This window comes from Amblyomma americanum, chromosome 1 (genome assembly GCF_052857255.1).
Source record: "Amblyomma americanum isolate KBUSLIRL-KWMA chromosome 1, ASM5285725v1, whole genome shotgun sequence".
NCBI lineage: Eukaryota > Metazoa > Arthropoda > Arachnida > Ixodida > Ixodidae > Amblyomma > Amblyomma americanum.
Window position 1 is genome coordinate 348177323 of NC_135497.1, and position 21222 is coordinate 348198544.

Here is a 21222-nt window from a genome sequence, read left to right on the forward strand (position 1 = left end):
AGCAGGTCTGCGCGGACAGTAGATTGCTGTTGTTGCTTTGCAGTCTTGTATGCTTGCGTATACGTAGACAACAATGGATCGATCAGCCAACCATCTTGTTCCTCAAATTTCTGGCGAAGCAATGGTGCCGAATTAGCAGATGTTGGCCGGCGATTATTTGTTGGCTTGTTGTCGCTGAGCTGTAGAAACATTCATGGGGGAAGAACTTGCGTTGGCGGCTGAAGAATAGAGTGTGACGTTGCATAAGTCCTCAGTGCATTCGTGGAGTACGATAGACTGCTCTTAAGGCTGCGCGCTTCACGGCTCTGCTGCACCAGCTCATCAATGGTATTGAGCTGCGCATTCTCTTGTAAAGCTAAGACTTCGCATATTGCAACCGAGGTTCGTATGCTCGCCAAACAGGATGCTTCCCAGGTGGGCCAAAGCCAGAGGGGACGTCTGTAAAGGTGGAACAGCACTCCCGCGAATGCAATTTATGTGTCGATAGGATAGGACATATCGACACAGAAGGAAGGAAGGAAGGCCTCAGACGTTGCTGGCACATACCCACTACGGGGGAGTGGCCAAGACGCAGGCGGTTAATTACTGGATACAGCAAATTTTTGACGGGAAAAGCAATGGAAATAGTATGTAGTCTGATAGATTGGAAGAGGGAAGGAAAGGGGTCCAGTTAACTTGGAGATCGAAGACGGGACAATTGCTTAATGTGCATAATAGTACACAATGCCTGTAATGTTGCAATGTCTTACTGACTGAGATCGGGAAAAAGCAATTAGAATGGGAGTCGCTGCGTTTCTTGAAGAAAATTTTGCACAGCAGAGCGCACACTCCTGTCGCTTCGTCCAAGCAAAGAAGCGCCAATGGAAAGAACAACCGCGGAAGACACAGGCAAGCCCAGTTGATGAAATGGAATTTGCAAAAGACGCTTCCTCAAATGAGAAAAGCGGCGGCAGAACAGCAGGAAGTGATCTATTGTCTCAGGTTCGGCACAAAATGGGCACAGTGGGGTAGCTGCCAGGCCAGATCTGTGAAGGTAGACATTTAGAAGGGGAACTCGGCAACGCAAGCGCGTGGAAGAGACCTCTAGTCTGCGTGAGCGCCAGTCTTTGCTACTCCAAGGATGCAGAAGATGCTGATATTCGGGAGATGATGTAAGAGCCGAGGCAGCAAATTCCTGAAATATTGTGTAGCTGCGAAACCTCGCCGCAGCTGTATATGCACACGATGGTAGGACAGCAACAATTGGGCCGCTGAGAGAGGCTCTTGCTAAGGAATCTGCATCCTCATTTAAGTGAAAGCCCATGTGACCTGGTACCCAAAGCAACCTTACCGAATTTAGATGCAGCCTAATCAGGAACTTAAAGAGGCGTAATGACCGAGAGTCAGTGGGTGAGGATAAGGAAGAGCAAATGGACAGAGAGTCTGTCATAACCACGACCTGGGAAACGGTAGATTCTAATTTTCGTAAGGCTAAGATTACTGCTAATAATTCAGCCAGAAAAATTGGAGTGAAGGAAGACGGAGTGAAAAAGACCAATTCAGTGAAGGTGAAAAAATTCCCACACCTGCCTTTTCGCGATCCTGCGAGGCATCGGTAGCAATAAGAACATGAGAGGGAAAGGACCTTAGGTGGTCCTGCAATAGACCCCGAAGAAGCGGGAAGGGCTGCAGCTTTGCTTTCGATGGGAAAATGCCATCGAATGCAATCTGGACAGATGAGGAGTTGTTATATATTTGGCGGACATCAGTGAAATGAATATTTATGCAATCAAGGAGGGACTGCGCGTAACATATCTGCGGGGTATGAAATCGAGACCAGGCAGCACTAAAAAAGGCGGAAGGTTGACTAAGAAATATTATACTGGAAGCGTGAAGAGGTGAGTCGCACAATTTTAAAAATGTTTGAACAGTTAAAAGGCGAAACCTAGCTGATAACGAAGGCATTCGCGCCTCAAGGTGCAGAACAGCATTGGCGACATATTTTGGAAGCCCCAGACAAAGGCGCAACGCCTCACGCTCCAAAAGCACAAGAGGACGAAGTTAATAGGCAGGAGCTCCTGAGAATAAAACACACCCGAACTCCAAAATTGGGCGGACGTACATTTTATAAATCATCAGAAGCGTATGCCTTCTCATGCCTGACCTAGCACTACAAAGCCTGCGCAGGATGCCAATGGCCCGAACTCCTTTTGCAGAAAATTGCTCAATGTGTGGCCGCCAGGAGAGAGTAGAGTCGTAAATTACACCGAGATACTTCACCGTCTGAACTTGAGGTATTATGTTATTTCTATAGACCAGGGAGATGTTTACAGGAACAGAAACTGGAAATACTAACAATGCGCATTTCTTCACATTAAGGGACAGATGAATTCTTCCTAGCCAGTTGTCAAGAACATTGAGGTAACTTTGCAGGGTTCAATAAAGAGTGTGAATGTCACCTGCTGATGCAAAAAATGCAATATCGTCGGCGTACACATAAGTTTTCACATTTTGAATGCATGGAATTGAGCTTAGAAAAATGTTAAAAAGAACAGGTGAGAGAACTGATCCTTGCGGAACACCTCTTGTCTGTGGAAATCTCCTTGAGGAAACACCATTTTGGCAGCAGTAAAATTCTTTATTTTCTAAAAAAACAGAAATCCACGCTACAAAATAGCTTGGGAAGTTGAGTTCCTGTAATCTTAGGAACAGAGTCGAGTTCTACACGCTTTCGTATGCTTTACTGACATCCAAGGTGACAAGCGCAGCAAACTGTTTTCTATTGCGAGCTAATTTAATACGACTCTCAAGGTCAGTATGAGCACACGAAATTGAACAACCCGGCCTGAAACCAATTTGACATGGATGCAAGAGAGCATTTTCCGAAATGAATGACATGACACGGCTGAGAAGGACCCTTTCCACCAATTTCACTAGGTTCGATGTTAACGAAATAGGGCGTATATTGTCTAAAGTTAAGCCCTCCCCTTGCTTTTTAAGCAATGGAACTATTTCAGCAAGACGCCACTCATGCGGTATCCAAGGACCTTTAATAGAGTGGTTAATTAGAGCCAACAGGTCTGCAGGATATTCATTGAACAAAATTTTGATCATAGATGAAGTGACCTTATCGGGGCCAGGAGCCACTGGGGATAAGCGCAGAACAATTTGCGACAGCTCGGGCATAGAGACCTCAATGAAATCACTTGAGGTGCATGTGAATATAGGAGGAGAAGGTAAAGCAGATGTAAAGCGAAGCTCTAGGCCACACGCAATATCTTCTAATGCCTTTGCGATGTCAGCAGGGGACTGAACGAGGGATTCAATGTTGGCAGTCGGAGGAATCACCTTGTTGCGCCTCATTAAATTAAACAAAGCTCGTTTACTTCCTGATTGGGAAAGGAAATCATAATTATTTGTATTATACTCCTCCTTTGCACGGGCGACAGTGCGCTTAAATGTTGCTGCAACATACTTATAATCCAGCCAATTTTTTGGGCATTGATTGATGAGAAGTGTCTTCCAAGCTGCTTTCCGTCGTCTATATGCACGCGTCCACTCAGCATTCCACCAAATGTTCGCGATTGCACCCTTTGTTCTCTTAACCAAAAATTCAGACTTTTGCCTTGCATGGTACAGTACTGAACATAGATGTGCAGCCTTGCTTTCGGCACTTATCTGAGCGCGAGTGTCTGAAGTGATCTGGAGGGCTGATTTTAGAGTGTCTTTAAAGCAATTGTAATTTATTACCGTGCGCTGATGTCGCTCAGGAATAGTTAATTTACACGCAAACTTGAAATTAATCGGTAGATGATCACTGTTTGTTCCACAGTCAACAGGCGCCCAAGACACAACGGAGACTCCTGGGGAGGAAAAAGTTAAATCCAAGGCAGAGCGGCATTGACTGCGATCAAACGTAGGCAATCCGGAATTGTTGCAGATCAAGTTGTTGCGAGAAGCCCAATCAAATAGCCTAGAACCAAAGCTGTCTGTTTTAAACCCCCAAGTCACATGGTGCGAATTGAAGTCGCCAAGTAATAGAACCTGAGATCGGCTACTAGACATGAGGGAGTCAAGGGGCCGAGTGTCACGCACCCCAGACGGGAAATATGCATTAGCTACCGTAAAGGGCTGTTGACCTGGGACACTGAGGTCAACCGCAAGGATTTCACATTCATTGTCCGCATATTGAAAAGAAATGCATGCCCTGTGGCAAAACTTTGTAGATATGAGCACTAACAACCCTCCCCCTCGTGTTGACCGGTCAAGCCGGAACGAATGGTAATCCTTGAGATGATAATTGAAATTTGGAGTTAGCCATGTTTCCTGTAAAGCAACTAAATCTGGTAGAAGCGGATTGCATAGGCAATTTAAATCTATCGAAGCTGAGAATATTGATCCACAATTCCACTGGAGTACATTTAAGAACCCTATCTTGGCGGAAGTGCCGCAGCCGCGACTGCATTTTCTAGAATACTGGTCTTAGCGTTTTGACTTGCGTTACTTTTCTTTGTCTTTGACTGGGGGCAAGATGGACCTGCAATATTCAGAGGAGACCCACTTCGTTTCTGGGCAGAAGGATCAAAGTGCTGTGGGATTTCTCTTCTTTTTCCTTCTTTTCCAATCGGTATTAAAACTGCCGGAAAACAATTTGATGTAAGCAAAGAGTCTTATTTAAAGAGGGAGCTCAAACTTGTGGGCAAAAAATTGAAAAAAACTATAGATTTCTTTACTGAAATTAGGAACGAATTGTTTCCACAAGAGAATTTAGTCTAAAGCAAGCCGTTTCCGCTTAGGCGCTGGACGTGACGGAGCAAGAAATGATTTTTTCCGCAGCCACAAAATCTTCCACTCTCACATGACATGTATGTGCATTGATATCTAAGTCTCCGGAGACATTCTCTGTTATACAGACTTTGGGTTCGTTCGGAACTCATGCGTGTTTTTAGATTATTTCATGAGAAAAATTGTAGAGTGAAAAAGAAGACAGCACACGCGCAGCCCTTATATTGGTGCTAGATGCTCGCCTAGAACGTTCTCTCAACCTGTCCTTACTCGAGGTCCGGGTGGAAGTCGATTTGAAGGCCCGCTTTGCGAATGCGGCAATAAGTCTTACTCAGCTTAACGTGCACAGCGAGGTGAAGTGCCTGGAAGACTCCAGAGCCTTCGTGTCTGCGGGCAAAAGCCAGCGCAAGGTATAACTGGTTTACGCACCGAACACACGTAGACGAAGCTGTTTTTCGCAATGGGAAGCCATGGTGAGAGAGCAATGTTCTTTACGCCTCCTTTTGCGCAGGACGTCGGCTGAGCTCAGCGAGGCGCCATGCGTTTCTCCAGGCATGCGTGCGCCTGGATTTTCAACCGGAACGCGGCTTGCATCGCCGACCTGCGGCCTACGATCTCCTTTCTCGTCTGGAGCGCCCTCTTCGGGAAGGACACGAGAGGTAAGCGCCGCTTTCCATCTACAGGTCCTTGTTTAAACTGCTGCTAACACAAACGCTGCAATGAATTATTCAGTGATATGGCACTAACGGCCCTAGCACTCTGTTTTATCTCCACCCGGGTCTGATTGAAAATGACCAATTCTCTTGTTATGTGAAGTTAGCTATATATGCTAACTTTTGCCAAAAGTACAGTTGTTTTTGGATTCCACTTGTTAACCGGAACGTACAGTAAGAATTAAAGTAGTAGCTTCAGACTCATTGCAATCATAGCCGTGTGAAGCCGTTACTTTTAATGACGACACTGGTAGCATGTGTGTTAGCTGAGCGGAGGTGCAGAAACGCAATACCACTGATGTCGAGTGCCGTTTGCATTGCTAGCGGCCAGGGTTCAAATGTACTGATTTTAAGACTGCCCCAACTGCGTAATTCTGAATCATATAATGGAAATAATTTTATACGAAGTGAATACCTATCAAGGCTTTCAGACAGATTACAGCAAACATAATCCTACTTGCGTTAGAGCACCACGCATTTAATCACAACTCTTAACTCACTCACAACTCACGTTGGCCCATTGACGATTATAGTGGTACAGCTGTTTTCTTATTAATCCGTTCCCTCTATGCATGAACATTATTATGTTACTGCTGCAGCATTTCTCATCGTGGATTTTCCGTGCAATGAGGGTCGTTAGCAATATGAGACTAAAGAGCTGGAATGCATTGCATTTTGACCTACCTACTGCAGTATAAGGCATATTGCTTCTGTGCAACCTGCATTTGAAACATTTTGTGCGCTACGCTAAGCACCTGGACCGCCTCACGACAGTGAGAAATATGTGCACGCTTCTTCAGGCATGAAGGAGCCCGGAAAAAAAGCATCGGGAATATATTAGCCTGCGCAGGTGACTCTGTGGCTACCGCCGTCATAGTCCGGTACCTTCGCGAGCAGTTGGTCCTCGAGGCGCAGTTCGCGCACTTCAAAGAGGAACTGATGCGAGCTGCAGACGCCGATTGCGGTGACATATTTCAGAAGAATTCGTGGGCAAGGCCTTGCGCAAAGAATCGCGGTCATCCTCCACGGCAGCCAACGATCACCCAATTGCACGCAGCGGCCGCCGGAGGCTGCGGAAGCCGAGTGAGTGATTGCAATGACTAATACACAGTGACGCGTACGTTTTTTTGAAGATTTTGCACTGCAAAGAAATTTGGGAAGCACCTCACCTGATGAAACGCATTAAATTAATTCCATTCCTTTCAAGAAATTCTTGGCACTGTGGGCTTTAACGCGGAATGGCTTAACCTTCATCCACAAGCTCGGTTGCATGTCTTTCCCACAGAAGTAACTAGAGCGTTTTTCTTCGACTACAATGCTTCAAGAAAGCGGGTACCCCTGTTTAGATGATCGTTGCATTTACTGTTAGCCTGTTGAAGAAATGTTGGAGATTAGGGAGGACCCATGGCAACTACTATGATTTAGGAAAAAAAATGTGCTGTGGAACTGAGCCCATTGGCTCTTAGAAAGTCTGAGAAGCGTAGCAGAAATGTTCGTCGTACTTGGCCTTCACGGACCCTGTAATCCGCCAAACGCTTGCTGCCTTTAAAGCCGGGGTACGGCTAGCAGGACGATTACACCTGTTTGCAGCACGGAGCACATTGCCAGGCTTGGTGAGTCAGCCGTCGCACAGGTTTTCGGGATCCCTGAAACACTCAAAGTAAACGGTGATTTGGTTAACGTCCGCATATATTTTTTTAAATACTGAGAGAGATACATCGATGCCTCTGTGGAAGTAGATTGTACAGGAAGGCAGAAATTATGTACCTTAATTGAATCCATAATTGCACAAATACCTTCAGGTACCTAATGAACTATGGGGCACGGTTAGACTGCGCAATTGAATGCCCTCAACTTGAAATCTGAACCCTGATTTAATTTTTTTCTTCGTGAATGTGGTTCGAATTATCGAACTTCAAATATATGCATCTGAAAGCTTCTTGAGTTGACTTTCGCTCATTGATTATTTATATTAATGCGTCCGTTGCATTTATTATACATCAACTATAGACGAAATTTTTGCACTTGGTGATGTACAAGATGCTAACATCGTTTTCTCGACAATGTCACACGCAGAGATGCGATTTTAGAAATACCACAATGCGTAAAAGCCAACCTAACCAGCTCTGAGATGCGCATTTTTGACGTCTGTTATTTAGAACCACTATGCCGATTAGAGCGGTCGCGGTGGCTCAGTGGTTATGGCGCTCGTCTACTGGCCCGAAAGATGCTGGTTCGATCCCCGCCGCGGTTGTTTAGTCTCGAAAAATTCTACAGGCCCGTGTACTGTGTGTGGTCGATGCACGTTAGAGAACCCTAGTTAGTCTGACATTCCGCACCCTTTACCACAGCGTTCGCTATAGCCTCAGTCGCTTCCAAAAAGTTCAATAATTATTGTAGTTCTATAACCATTTATTATTGAACAAAATCACGTATATAATGTCGACCTTGCAGTACAGTCATCCTGCACAGGTCGCTCCGACGTTCCTCTCGTAGTTTCTCACATAAATTTTTCAGATGCGAAAACTTGAAGGCGAAAGAGTTGCCTCGAATTTCAAACATTGTTAGTTCCAGCTATGTCTAGCGCGATATCGTTAAATTCAGCGTTCTCCAGAAAAACTTGCCACGACATAGTGGGAGTCGGTGTCGTGAGAGAAAATCGCAGCATGATCACAACCTCTGAACCGAGCATGACCACCACCCCGGGACGGGAATTCTGGGCAGGACAAGGTATACTGCTGTGAGCACCGGCCATCGCAGCTAGGGCAGTGGGGCATCGATTAAAGGCACCACCACTGCTTCACAAGGAGTACGATGATTTTCAGGAATCTCTGAATGAAAAGCTAAGAATGATTTTCTTTATATACGGGAATTAAACAATTACACTATCTCGTCATAGCATTACAGCGGAGATTTAGTGTCCCCTCAAAGATATTTCTTTCCTTTTACTTTTTGACCACGGACGCCACTGCGATTGCAAGTTCTCGAAGACGGAACCTTTGAGTTCCTGAGTGGAAATTGTCACGAGCAAGGGAAGTAATTCGCCGCCTTCCATAACCGCAGTATTCATAACCAGTGGTCTGTAAGTGCGGCAGAATGAGTACTAATCGATGGACGAGGTTGTCAGTTGGCATATAGAGTCGGCGCTGCACAATTTGCGACACTGCAGCCTGCCAGCCGGTATATAGCGAGAGATGGGTGACATCATTTGGTAAAGCCCTTGATCTTCCGATGACACAAATAGGGTGGTGATGTTGACTATGATGGTGGTGACCATGAACATTAAATATCACTTACTTGAAGAAATGCTTTTGTTTCCAGCAGCGCAGGTATCAAGCTCAAAAACAGCGAATTTAACGCGACCTAATCGATGGCCTTGCTGTGCTAGTCCCCTTCTTTACACGGGTAGCAGAGTCTGGCAGCCTTTTGTTGGTTTTTTTTGTCGACATGAATAGTCACCAATACTTTTTTTTCTCTTAGCAGCAGCCGCAGTTCGTCGGCCTCCACCGCGTGCTGCTGCCGCGGCACCTTACAGGAGGATATCATCATCGCTTTGCCTCTCGTCGCGCTTCCGTCCCTCACTGGGCGGGACAACTCCGCTGCGGAAACTCAGCGGTGACGGGGCGTGGTACAGTGGGCTGTCGGATGAGCCCACGTTCCGGCTGCTGCTGATGGCGGTAGCCTGCACGGGCCAACTCCCACTTTTTAATCAGGTGACCTAATAGACCGCAAGTGTGATGCCATATGATGGATCTAAACATCTTCCAATACCTGCACTGAAACATATCACGTGCTGCGTACAGTGGCGCTCTGTAAAATAATCGCCACCTTGAGCTTCTACTGATGTTAAGGTATTCCTCTTCACATTCCAGTCAAAAATTAACCAAACGTGCCTGTATATCTTAATATATATGTATTTTCAGGTAAATAGCAGTGTTGTGGTGAAATATTTAGCCAGCGATCCGACTGAATGAACATTAGGTGAAGAATTGGTGTTCGAAAAGACGTCAGATGACATTTTTATCAACGCCAACCATATGCCGCTCACTCAAGATACTTTTTATTAGGTTCGCAATAATCTTAAAGTGCTAATAATTCTGCCGCGACGTCTCTTCAAACGTATCATGGAAGAAGAATGTTGAAGAGTGCGTCTAGCTAAACAAATGTTTGAAACATGACTACATGATAATGAAACCTGATGTGAGAAAGCTGCAATAGTATTTGGATATACCTTCAATGTTTACTAAGATTATTTTAGTCTAAGCCGAGGCTTCACTCACGCGATAAACTTAGGGTGAATGTGGGTGCAGGTGGGTGGAACTTGTGGAAAATGGAAGTGGGGAAGAGGGGGCGGTGCATCTGGAAGAAAACTGACTTTCCCACAGCGTCTATCAATAAGATTTCGCGGACGGTGTTTCGTTCTGCTGCTGCATGGGCTTCTAGAGTGTGGAGGCCCCGTGGAAAATGCGGAGGAAAGAGTTTAGTGAGTTCCTGGTGGATGGCGCGTCTGGAACTTGAAGGTTGCAGGGGGTGGCGTGGATCGAAGTTGTGCAGGCGCTCACCGATGATGTGCAGTGGCGTTGTGGGTGGCGAGCGGTGCTTCTGGTGAATGTAAGTGGCCCAGACTGCAGGAAAGAAGGAATAGGAAGAAAACAAAGTGTGCCTGCCCTTCTATTTAGTGCGATAGAAGTAACAGAGGCACTTCGCGACAAATGCAAGCGTTGTCTGTTCGAAGCATCCATGCGTGAAGCGTTCACCCTCGTGAAGTGCCACTCATCAAGAAGTCACCTACCTCCACTTTTCACAGTGCCATGAACCATTAGAAGTCCACTCGACAGAAAATGAAAAAAGGAAGGCGAAATGGATTTCAAAGACGCAATTTGAAATCCTGTTGCCCACCAGAGGAGCCAGCCACCTCTCCACCTCACCTCCCAAGATAACACAGCTCCCATACCGCCTCCACCTTCCATAAGCGCCACCCATATTCCCCGATCTTCACTGTAGAAAATATCGTGTCTGTGACGCCTCTAGTAAAGGAGCAAAAGCATAACACACTCATCGAGGCTTAATCCAATTGCTACCACCGCTTTATCACGTCAAGCATCATGACCACGCTGTAAATATTTCTCTCGTGCTTCGTCCAGCTTGCGCTGTTTTCTAACAAAATTATCAATCTGCACCAACTAGCCCTAAGGTTTGCATTGCTAGAGCTCTGTGTGATTTGAACTGTGCACTAGTTATCAGCAAATCCATCATGACCCTTAACCGGAGCCACAAGATTATACAAGCGCATTCGTCTCCTGAGATTCGACAAACCTCGGCAGAATTGCACGCAACAAGGTGACACCCTACACGCTGCTCTGTGAGTTCTCGTGCAGCTCAGGCACGAGAGAACTTACGGGACGATTATTCTATATGTGAAGAGTTCTGTCGCATGTTATCTGACGCGGAGTCGAGTCCTGGTCCTTAGTAGCTTTACAGTACCTCATGTGCGAAATAATACGTCTCCCACATGAGTTGCATATTGAGCTACACGTAAATATTTACTCACTAAATTTGCATATCGCAGACGCAGTTTTAAAATTTGAATTTTATTATCATTGTTTCATTTTGCAATTTTATAACTATCTAAAAATACTGAGTGTGTTGCGTGAGTGTAAGAAGGCTTCGCGTTTCAGGTTGCTCATTTGAATGTCAGAAATACAATCAGACGCAAAAGCGTGCTGGACAAAGATGCGTTGCGATACGTTCTCAACGATGCATCCTCAATTTGACTTCAAATGCATCTCTGTGACTGATATTGTTTTATTTTTATTTCTCTCCTTTAGGTTCAAGGGACAACGCGCCCCACAGCCTTCCTCCTTGTAAATAATTTCTGAATGAGAAGCGACATGAAAACTTCGTCTGTGCCTCTCATGCGCAGTCTTAACCATGGTGTGGACGGTTCGCATACAGTGAAATGCTCGACCGAGTATCGTGCCCCCGGTTCCCTCTCTATATGATGATTGTTTAACTGTACGCGCTGACAGCACCTGATCACTGTCGCCATTGACCGGCATGAACACACACGCCAAAAAAATTCTCTTGTTCGTGACGGCAGATGGCAGACAGCAAGACACGACAGCGGCAAGACGGGAACGCTAGAAGCCTGAACACAACGCGAGAGTAAAAAAAGCCAATATAAATTGCTGGCAACCACGACAGAACCAGCTATTTTACTTACGTCACTAGGTAAGCAAGGTGAGTGCCTTTCTTGCTCAGGAAAGAACTCTGGGCACACTTCCGACTGCTTGTAAGAAGCGCAACTTCCTCAAGAAGAATTGCAAGTTCACGTAGCAGTTAACGCGAACAACAGGTCTCCATGTAGATGCTGCTAACAAGATGCCGCAAGGGCCACAGCATTTTCTTCCACGGCGGGTCTCTAGTGGTTGCGCCGTACCTGCTATGCTCGAATAAGCACAGAACTCGGTCTGGCCTGCACCCGGTTGCTGCCACCTTGATTATGGTTCCTGGAACCATGATGTTGGACCTGGTTGTTATCATTACCCAAGAATCGAAGTGGTGGGCGTTAGCTTCGACGCAAAGCGGTACTAACCTATTTTCCCAGCGCCCCTATAAGTTCACAGCACCGCCTGTTTGGTCAGCTCGAGTGATTGAAAGAATAAGTCGCAAAGCTGCACCCGTTCGCTTCTTTCTCATCCTCTTTACCTTATTTCTTGCTGTTGTTCCGAAAGTTCCTTGTCCTTCAGGACTTTAATTAAAGTTTAGAAAATCATCTAACGTTATTCAAACCTGATGTAATATTGACTTTCTGACTGTATAAATTTGGCTGTCAAAGGATATCCCGTTCAATAAATATTCGCAGAACATCAAGAAATTGCTTACCTACAACGACATTCTGTGCGCAGTAAATCGATGCTAGATTATCAAATTTAATAAGCTATATAGGTTATCGGACTGCACGCAATCATGTGGATACAAGCCAGCCGTGATACACGTTGTCACCTCCATTAGTACTGCCCACATATTTCCTGACGATTAGGCGCTAATTGTCAAGGTATACAGGATAAACTCGCGAGTTCTTCAAGAATTCGTTTCGCTCCTATTCAGATTTATTCTATGACGCTTCGTTGCTCTCCGTGGCCCTCGTGCATTAGTGGTCGGCGCGCCGGTGCTCAGAAACAATGCCGGTTAAATTAAATGCAAGAAACTGGTGGTTTTTCGAGAGCTACTCACAGTTTAGACGTAAACTTTTCTCTTTCCAGCAGTTAGTCGCTTATCAACAATTACCATTGCTATCCGAGTGATCGTTACTTCCATATTCGGTTAATGCATCTGCTGGCGCTTTAATACATGTCATAACAGCATAAGGCCATTATACACTCATCATATGAACTTATGCAACGCAGTTTCAAGCACGTACACCTAGACTGTTGAATGTCTGTGCTGAAAATTTGCATTTTTTTTGCGACGCAACTTTTTTGTTTAGATACGGCAGCAAACTATTCCGCTAAAGAAAATATATTACACCAGCGCAAGCTTTACAGGTAAAATGTCAGGCAAAAGTTCTACTTCACAACATATTGCCACAGTCCATATTATTCCAGTGGCGCCATGCCGCGGCCGAACTGTTTTAGATGGGACTTGCCATGCCTTGCGCTCTCGAGTGGCTAGAGTTTTTCGTCTTCCTCGCACGAGCTCCCTGCTGTCTTGGACGTGTAGCACGTCTAATTAAACCTGGCTTTGAGTGTTTTGACCGTTTATCGGTGACAATATGCTATTCTCCATGTTAACTGCATTGCTATAGCCGGTATCGATTTAAATTTGGGCAACTTTGCTCACAGAAGTCCCGGTGGACTACGAATTCTGTGAACACATTCCTCAACGCACACACACGCCACAAAAGCGCACCGATTGGTCTGGGCACCTAGACACGCCGGCTTGGGCACCGATATCTGGATGCCAGAACAGCACCATAGAATTGTAAGTTACAGCCTCTTCATGTGAACACTGTAGAAACCGATAAGTATTGCATCGTTAGCTCTTTGTGTCCTTCAACTACCCTTGTCTTTGATTCTGCGCTCTAACGATATTTTATGAATGAAAACCGCCTTATACCAAACACCACTGCTCCCTTAAAATCTGTAGAAATTTCTAGTCCATTTAAAAGCAAAGGAAGTGATATAAGCGCTAAGTTCAGCTGGTGCTATCTATGCGAAGTAGCTTCCTTCCGGGGCAACGTGCTTGTCGTGGGACGTTGCTCGGTAGATCAATCCATTAGGCAACCAAAACAGATGAAAATGAAGCAATTCAGGATGAATTATGTCGTCCATAGTCACTTAGAAAATATTCCACCAGCTTCCTAAATTTTGACTCTTTATTTGCAGCCGCAAAGATATCAATGGCGTATCAACTATCTCCACAGCCTCCTGCGTCTCCGGCACCTTCACCTTCTTGCTGCGGGAATGTAATTTCCGATGCACTCACCTGGTGACCATACTAACTTGATGTTATCGTGTGTTTCCACATTTAGATAAATACGTCTGCCTCTTCTTAAAGGGACACTAAAAGAAAATAATGACATTACAAGCATGGATTGAGTATTCCTCGAGAACGCGGCCAACATTTCGTAATAAGAAAGCATTACTAAGCTATGTCGACACCGGTAGTGTCCGAAAATTGTGTTCGCAAAACGTGGAAGCAAGTGTGGTGTGGTGAAATCTATAAACTCAGTGCTTAAATAATGCCGAGCCATTTATTAGTAATTAGATGTTAACATTAGTCATTAATTTGTATCCATATTTAGGCGTCATAATTGGAAGCTTTAATTAAAATATTTATTAATAATTCTAATAACTGCGAGTACTAACAAATGTAACTAGTGACGATAAATATTATTGGTAATTTATGAAGATAATTAGTGAGACCCTGTGACGTCACAGAGGTGTGACGTCATTGGTTGGTTGTAACGTCATCCCAAACGTGTGATGACGTCACACCTCAATTACTTTGAGTAACGCAAAAAACGGAGGCCTGAATGTGGGTTTCTGAGACCTGAGATGATAAGCAGGTTTTCAATTAGTTATATAACATTCCACATGACGCCATATGGACAAGAGCTACCGAAGTCGACAAGGAGCCACGAACGCCGCGAAAAACACTAATGCTTTCGGATTTCTCCAGTGCATTCTCTGCAGTGCTCTCTAAGTTTTTCTCAGCGAAAAATGGTCGCGTTCTTGCGAAAATCGCAAATTAAATTTCCGAAATCTTCCCGCATTCAAATCGCCAGAAAATTTCTTAATATCAACGTTATTTCTGAAATGTAGTAGCGCTCTGCCTCTCCGGCCAACCACAGCGAGAGAGCCAAGCCTGATCTCCGGCTCGATCGCATTTCGTTGCATGCGCCAATGCTCTCTTCTTTGATGTTTTCTCGCAATCAGGAGTAATCCACAGGCGTTGTGTGCTTTATGACCATTGAATCATTGTCATGAGGTCATGTCATCAATACTAGTTTTAAAGTCCCAAAGCGGCTCAGGCTATGAGAGACGCCGTAGTGGAGGACACCGGATAATTTAGACCGCTGGGGTTTTTTAGTGTGCACTGACATTGCGCAGTGCACTGGCCTCTAACATTTCGCCTCCATCGAAATGAGACCGCAGCGTTTTTCGGTCAGCAGCCGAACACCATATCCACTAATCTACCGTGGCTGACCATTCACAGGTTGGTGGTTTCAGCGACTTGAAACGCACAGCAAGCGAGCGGGGCTATTTGGCACACATCTACTTCTGCGTCAGGGGATATAAAGAACGCAGTCTTCTACATCGTTTTCTGCCTCGTTTAGCGGGACTTGTAACCACAGTGTTCTTCCTGATCGATTAATTAGTCTACTCTGCGTATTTAGATGCGCTTTCGTTGCTATTTTCAGCGAGAGAATTCGCACAGGGAGTTTTCGCATCTAGCCCAGCCAGTTCATCGCTCGTATGCGTCAGTGGCTACCGAACTCCAGAACAGAAGTGAGAACATGCCCTGTTGTAAAGCCTAATTCCTTATATCAATAAAACGGTGCTAAAAAACGGGACAGGGAGGCGAGAAGTGACAAACACAGCGTCTCTTACTTCTTGCCTGCATGTCGCGTTTTGCTGCGGAGCAGCTGCCGATGGCGCGGCGCCGTGGCTGATCACGTGGTTCGTCACGTAATGTGCCACGTGAGCAAGTTACACTCGTCCAGCTGTAGCTATCCCTTAACTCCGCGTTTAATCAGAGCTAAACCACCGCCGATTTTTTTCGAGCCGTTTCATTGCTGTGATTAAGAACCAACTGGCCCAATATTCTTCCCCTTAGTGCAGATACAAGAACTTTCATTGCCAGGCAAGTAATGATCGTGATCTAAAATAACGTGCCGAAAAAAAAAACTGCAGCCTATCGGCGTCCGCCTGTTTGTACCACCCGCTGTATCACCTATTATTTATGAGTGTGGTGCGAAAGCGCATTCGGGAAATTCTGTAGTTCTGAATGCTCTTATGTATATGCACCGTCCGAGTGCGTTTTCTGGTGTGTGCGTCGATTCTTAAACAATCTGAGTTTATTTGTAATCGTGCAGCGAGGTACAAAAAGCGTACGCCCTGCTTGTCGGCTCACCGCAGGCGAGAATAATGTTTTCTTCTCCTGTAGTTGAAAAAAGGATTAAACTTCGTGGCTGCTAGCACCGCTGCTGACATATGTTACTTTCAGTTTATTATTTGGTAGCCTAGTGAATTTAACCAGGGCGCATTGATGATTACGCTTTTTTGTCACGCTTATCTCGTTATTTGCACTGTGCTTATCAAGGACTATATTATTTTAAAATTCATTTATAGATATTGCGATTTCTTCACAGGACCTTATCAGTGTCTTAAAGCGATGAACAACGCATTCTTCATTAAATAATTGTTCCTGGCTACAATAAGGATTAGTGGTAAAATGCAGCTCTTTCTGAGTCAGGGAAGCGAACGTAATATTTTCCATTGATCAGCTGCTTACAGCCCTCTTGTACAGGCTAATGGGCTTTTTAGAAAAATACACTTGTTTACAGTGCCGTTATTCACTAAGGCGGAGTAGTACTTCTGTGAAGCGGATAATGCGGCTTAGATTCCCTGAGAGGTAGTTTTTAGGGACGTGCTTGCTCATACGCTTACTTTCCCCCCTCGACACGCGTTTGAACAAAAACTTCTAAAAGCTGATTGTCATTAAGGACTGGCCGGGTTCACGACGGTACTTTCCAATTGGGGTAGAAATAATAATGTAGGAGAAAGCGATCAATCAATCGTGGCCGGGGGGAGCCAGTCTCGGCGAGGCGCAGTTGCAGGAGTATGGTCTGCTTTTGGTAGCAATTGCACATTTGTTATCACGCGACGCATGCTTATCAATGTAGTCCAACTTAGTATTCCACTTTAGAGTCATTTTAAGATACGGAAAGCAAGCCTTTCTTCCAGAAAAATATCTTTGCACCAGAGCTTGCTTTACAGTCTACTAGACCGCATGGTTTGCGCCTAGACAATCCATTCTCTCGATTTTCTGTTAACGTCACCGTTATGGCAGATGAACAGCGGATTAGCTCATAACTTTTCATCAAAGTGAACCTTGAGTCTTGGTATATATCTGAAGCCTAATATGTCCGCTAGAAAAAAGAAAAACACTTTCGTAGCACCTGTGTACTAACATTTTATCTCAGAGAGATTGCAGCCCCGAACATTTTAAGCATGCAATGAGGCATCTCCCATTCTGTGTAAACGCAGGTGAACATGGTCTTGAAACTGCAGCGGAACTAGACTGAACATGAATCCGAATCGTTCTGATATTCGGCATTCGAATGGCATCCTTGAAGAACAAAAACTTCCCATCGCATTGCCCCGAGTGGGATTCGAGCCACCACTGGTGCAAACAAAGAACCTTCGCCTCCTGATACCTCACATCACTAGAGGTCGCATTCTGCGAACCCGTCGTATGTTCTCAAACAAGATAAAGCTACCATTGCTTTCACAGATTAAGTTCCGCAAGACATAAGCGTGGATAAAGAAAGGAAAGGCAGTAAGGAGGGCTATCCTTCGCACCGTATACCCCCGGCATTAAAGCACACGACCTTTTGTACAGAGGCTTCTATGAACGCGCTGGAATTGTGTGTTGATCCATCATGCATGACTTGCACAGGCGAAACCACCCCATGAGCTTTAAAAAAATGCATACGGAACTATACTCTTTCATTAACGGCAGAAATCGTTTGTTCAGGACGTGATCTTGATTATCTTCTTAGGAGTTCGCTGACGTGCGTCTAACATAAATAGATCTTCATGATACAATGCGCGCCAATGATCACTTGTCTCTCGCAGCTCACCCATTCTGTTAATAACTGGCTGCTACTTTTTTGCGTAAAGCCATTGTTTGACAGGTAATGTCAACAAGTGAAGTTAAATAAAAACAAATTTTTTGGTCGCTTGGTACACATCCACTGCACTTGCTATAATAGACTCAGCGCCAAGGTCAGGCAGGAGCATGCATGTCCTTCGCCTCGGCTTGCCCATCGGGTCAGCCTCAGTAAACAGCATAGATACGACTTCCTCTTGAGCCTGACAAAAATCTTCGGCCGCTGCAAACTCGGGTGTGTAGAAAATTAGGAGGAAAGCATCAGAATTGGCTGCTTCATTGGCTGTTCCCGTACCGTAGACGGAGCCACCCCCTGATGCTCGCAATGAACACCAGCGGCAACTCCACCATGGAGACAGGTTTTCACTGTATTGTTGTTGTAAAGTGCTTTTTTGACGACATAGTTTCTACATGGCACTGAATATGCACGTACAACCGTCGGGCTCCGAGCGAGGTGCTAGTTAGCTGCGCTGTTTTGTGCGCACGCTCGCGTGTGCTTGCGTATGTGCGCTCGTTGTGCTGAATGCTCGAGTTTGCCTGTGCTCGCAGGCGCACGCGCCTGTACGTGCATGAATGTATGTGGGCGCGCTTGTGGGCACATATGTGTTTGCATGCATGCTTTTTTCCTACCACGGCCGCGAACGCCAGCAACAACGAGACCCCGATCTGCTGTGCTGTGGCAGTAATCTGCTTCATTGTAAAAATGAGCACGGGGATGGCGAACCGGAAGCAGTAGCTTGGTTGTATTGTTGTATTGATGTCCTGGAATAAACTGATTCAAAGCTGTAGATTTAGTTTCGCTTGTGTTGTCTGCTTGCAGGCGTTTTGGTGCGCGTTTGAGAGCAACTCGACTTTTCTGCATAAGAGGCTGTTACTTGAAACTGGTCGAAAAGTGGCTTAATATTTTGTCGCTGCAGTCACGTTCAAATGTATTGGAAACCGTGTAGCGTTGCTCAACGCAAACACTGACGCTTGCGCCTAAGCATTCTGGGGCAACTCAGTGCGATCGATGTTGCAGACCATACTCCTGTGCAATAGCACTGCTGCCGAATTCTAGCGTCGCCCGCCCTCCACAAGTCCGCAGAGAGCTAACGTGGCAAGTGCTAGCAAAGTAATGTCAGTAGCAGAAGTCTCCACTTCCAGCTTTCGATTGCGCATTAAAACTAAGCTGGAAGTCAGTTCCTCAAAAATGCAAAAGACTTGCTCGAGGCAGCAAACAAGCGCCAACTTCCCCGAAACTTTACACGGTGGGTATTCGCAGGGTCGCAAAGCAATGCTACAGGCAAATCAGAGAGCTTTGTTAAGAATTCGGGCGGCAATAAAAAGTTACAAAAGACGAGAAACGCCGAAAAACACTTGCCACTGCCTTGACAGCGCCAAGCTACTGGCCGCTAGTTCCGACAAATAGACTGCTATGAAGAGTGAGCACAGAGCAAATTATGAAGTTCTATTCCGGAATATGAAATTGATATGTAGATAATGATTCTGTGAAATAAGTCACCTCATGTTTCGTGTTAGGCTAAATTATATGGTTGCATTTTTTGTGTCTCCAAAACTCCCGATTCAACTCTGGAGTCACGCATGAGGAATACACTTTTTTGGATGATGACTAAATCAACCTTGTATTTTACGAGTACAGTGAAGAGGGGAAGTTTCCGCTTAAAGCCATGCGCGTATGGTTTTCAAACCTATTCTTGTATTATTGCATAACAATTGTCGAGCGTTTTTGCCCCCTACTTCTGCACCCTTTTTTCAGTTTACAGCATGAATAACAGTGCAGAAGTGATGGTAGCTTCACTGTGCGTTGCGCCTGGCATTGATCCATGTACTTCTCGTAGCCTAGAGTATACACTGCCATATGTTCTTTATGACATAAATTTCATATGCCGTTTCCGACGAACGATCTTGAACCGCCAATGCCTAGCTACGCCGCAGCCGCGCTCCAACAGATGGCGCCGCCATCGATGCCGCTGCCGTCGCTTGTGATGAACAGTCAGTTCTTGTTTTGATTAATCAGCTATTGTGATGAAGAGTCAGTTCTTGTGATGAAGAGTCAGTTCTTGTGATGAAGAGTCAGTTATTGAGATGAAGAGTCAGTTCTAGTGATGAAGAGGCAGTTCTTGCGAAGAGTCAGTTCTTGCGACGAAGATTCAGTTCTTGTTATGAAGAGTCAGTTCTTTTGATGAAGAATAAGTTCTTGTGATGAAGAGTCAGTTCTTGTGATGAAGAGTCAGTTCTTGCGATGAAGTCATTCCTGTGATGAAGAGTCAGTTCTAGTTATGAAGAGTCCATTCTTGTGATGAAGAGTCAGTTCATGTTGTGAAGAGTCAGTTGTTGCGGTGAAGAATCAGTTCTTTTGATGAAGAGACCATTCTTGCGATGAAGAGTAAGTTCTTGTGATGAAAGTCAGTTCTTGTGGTGAAGAGTTAGTTCTTGCGATGAAGAGTCTGTTCTTGTGTTGAGGAGTCAGTTCTTGTTTTGAACTGTCTGTTCTTGCGATGAAGAAGCAGTTCTTTTGAGGAAGAGACAGTTCTTGCGATGAAGAGTCAGTTCTTGCGAAGAAGAATCAGTTCTTGCAATGAAGAGCCAGTTCTTGTAATGAAGTCAGTTCTTGTTATGAAGAGTCAGTTCTTTTGATGAAGAATAAGTACTTGTGATGAAGAGTCAGTTCTTGTGATGAAGAGTCAGTTCTTGCGATGAAGAGTCATTCCTGTGATGAAGAGTCAGTTCTAGTTATGAAGAGTCCGTTCTTGTGATGAAGAGTCAGTTCATGTTGTGAAGAGTCAGTTCTTGCGATGAAGAATCAGTTCTTTTGATGAAGAGACCATTCTGGCGATGAAGAGTCAGTTCATGTGATGAAAGTCAGTTCTTGTGGTTAAGAGTTAGTTCTTGCGATGAAGAGTCTGTTCTTGTGTTGAAGAGTCAGTTCTTGCTTTGAACCGTCAGTTCTTGCGTTGAAGAAGCAGTTCTTTTGATGAAGAGACATTTCTTGCGATGAAGAGTCAGTTCTTGCGAAGAAGAGTCAGTTCTTGCAATGAAGAGTCTGTTCTTGTGATGAAGAGCCATTTCTTGCGAGGAAGAGCCAGTTGCGATGACGCGTCAGTTCATACGATGAAGAATCAGATTTTCGATGAAGTCAGTTCTTGAGATGAAGAGTCAGTTCTTATTATGTAGAGTCAGTTCTTATTATGAAGTGTCAGTTCTTGCGATGAAGAGTAAGTTCTTCTGATGAAGAGTCATTCTTGCGATGAAGAGTCAGTTCTTGTGATGAAGATTCAGTTCTTGTGTTGAAGAGTCAGTTCTTGCAATGAAGAGTGAGTTTTTGCGTTGAAGAGTTGGTTCGTGC

The 21222-nt window shown here is 45.0% G+C and overlaps 1 long non-coding RNA gene across 1 annotated transcript; it reads left to right on the forward strand.

Moving 5' to 3' along the window:
• Window positions 1-5015: 5015 nt before the first annotated feature.
• Window positions 5016-11640, forward strand: LOC144100226 (uncharacterized). The gene is made up of 5 exons (XR_013307563.1): window positions 5016-5174; window positions 5276-5423; window positions 6319-6560; window positions 8958-9190; window positions 11306-11640. It is a non-coding gene; the product is annotated as an uncharacterized LOC144100226 (long non-coding RNA).
• Window positions 11641-21222: the final 9582 nt, after the last annotated feature.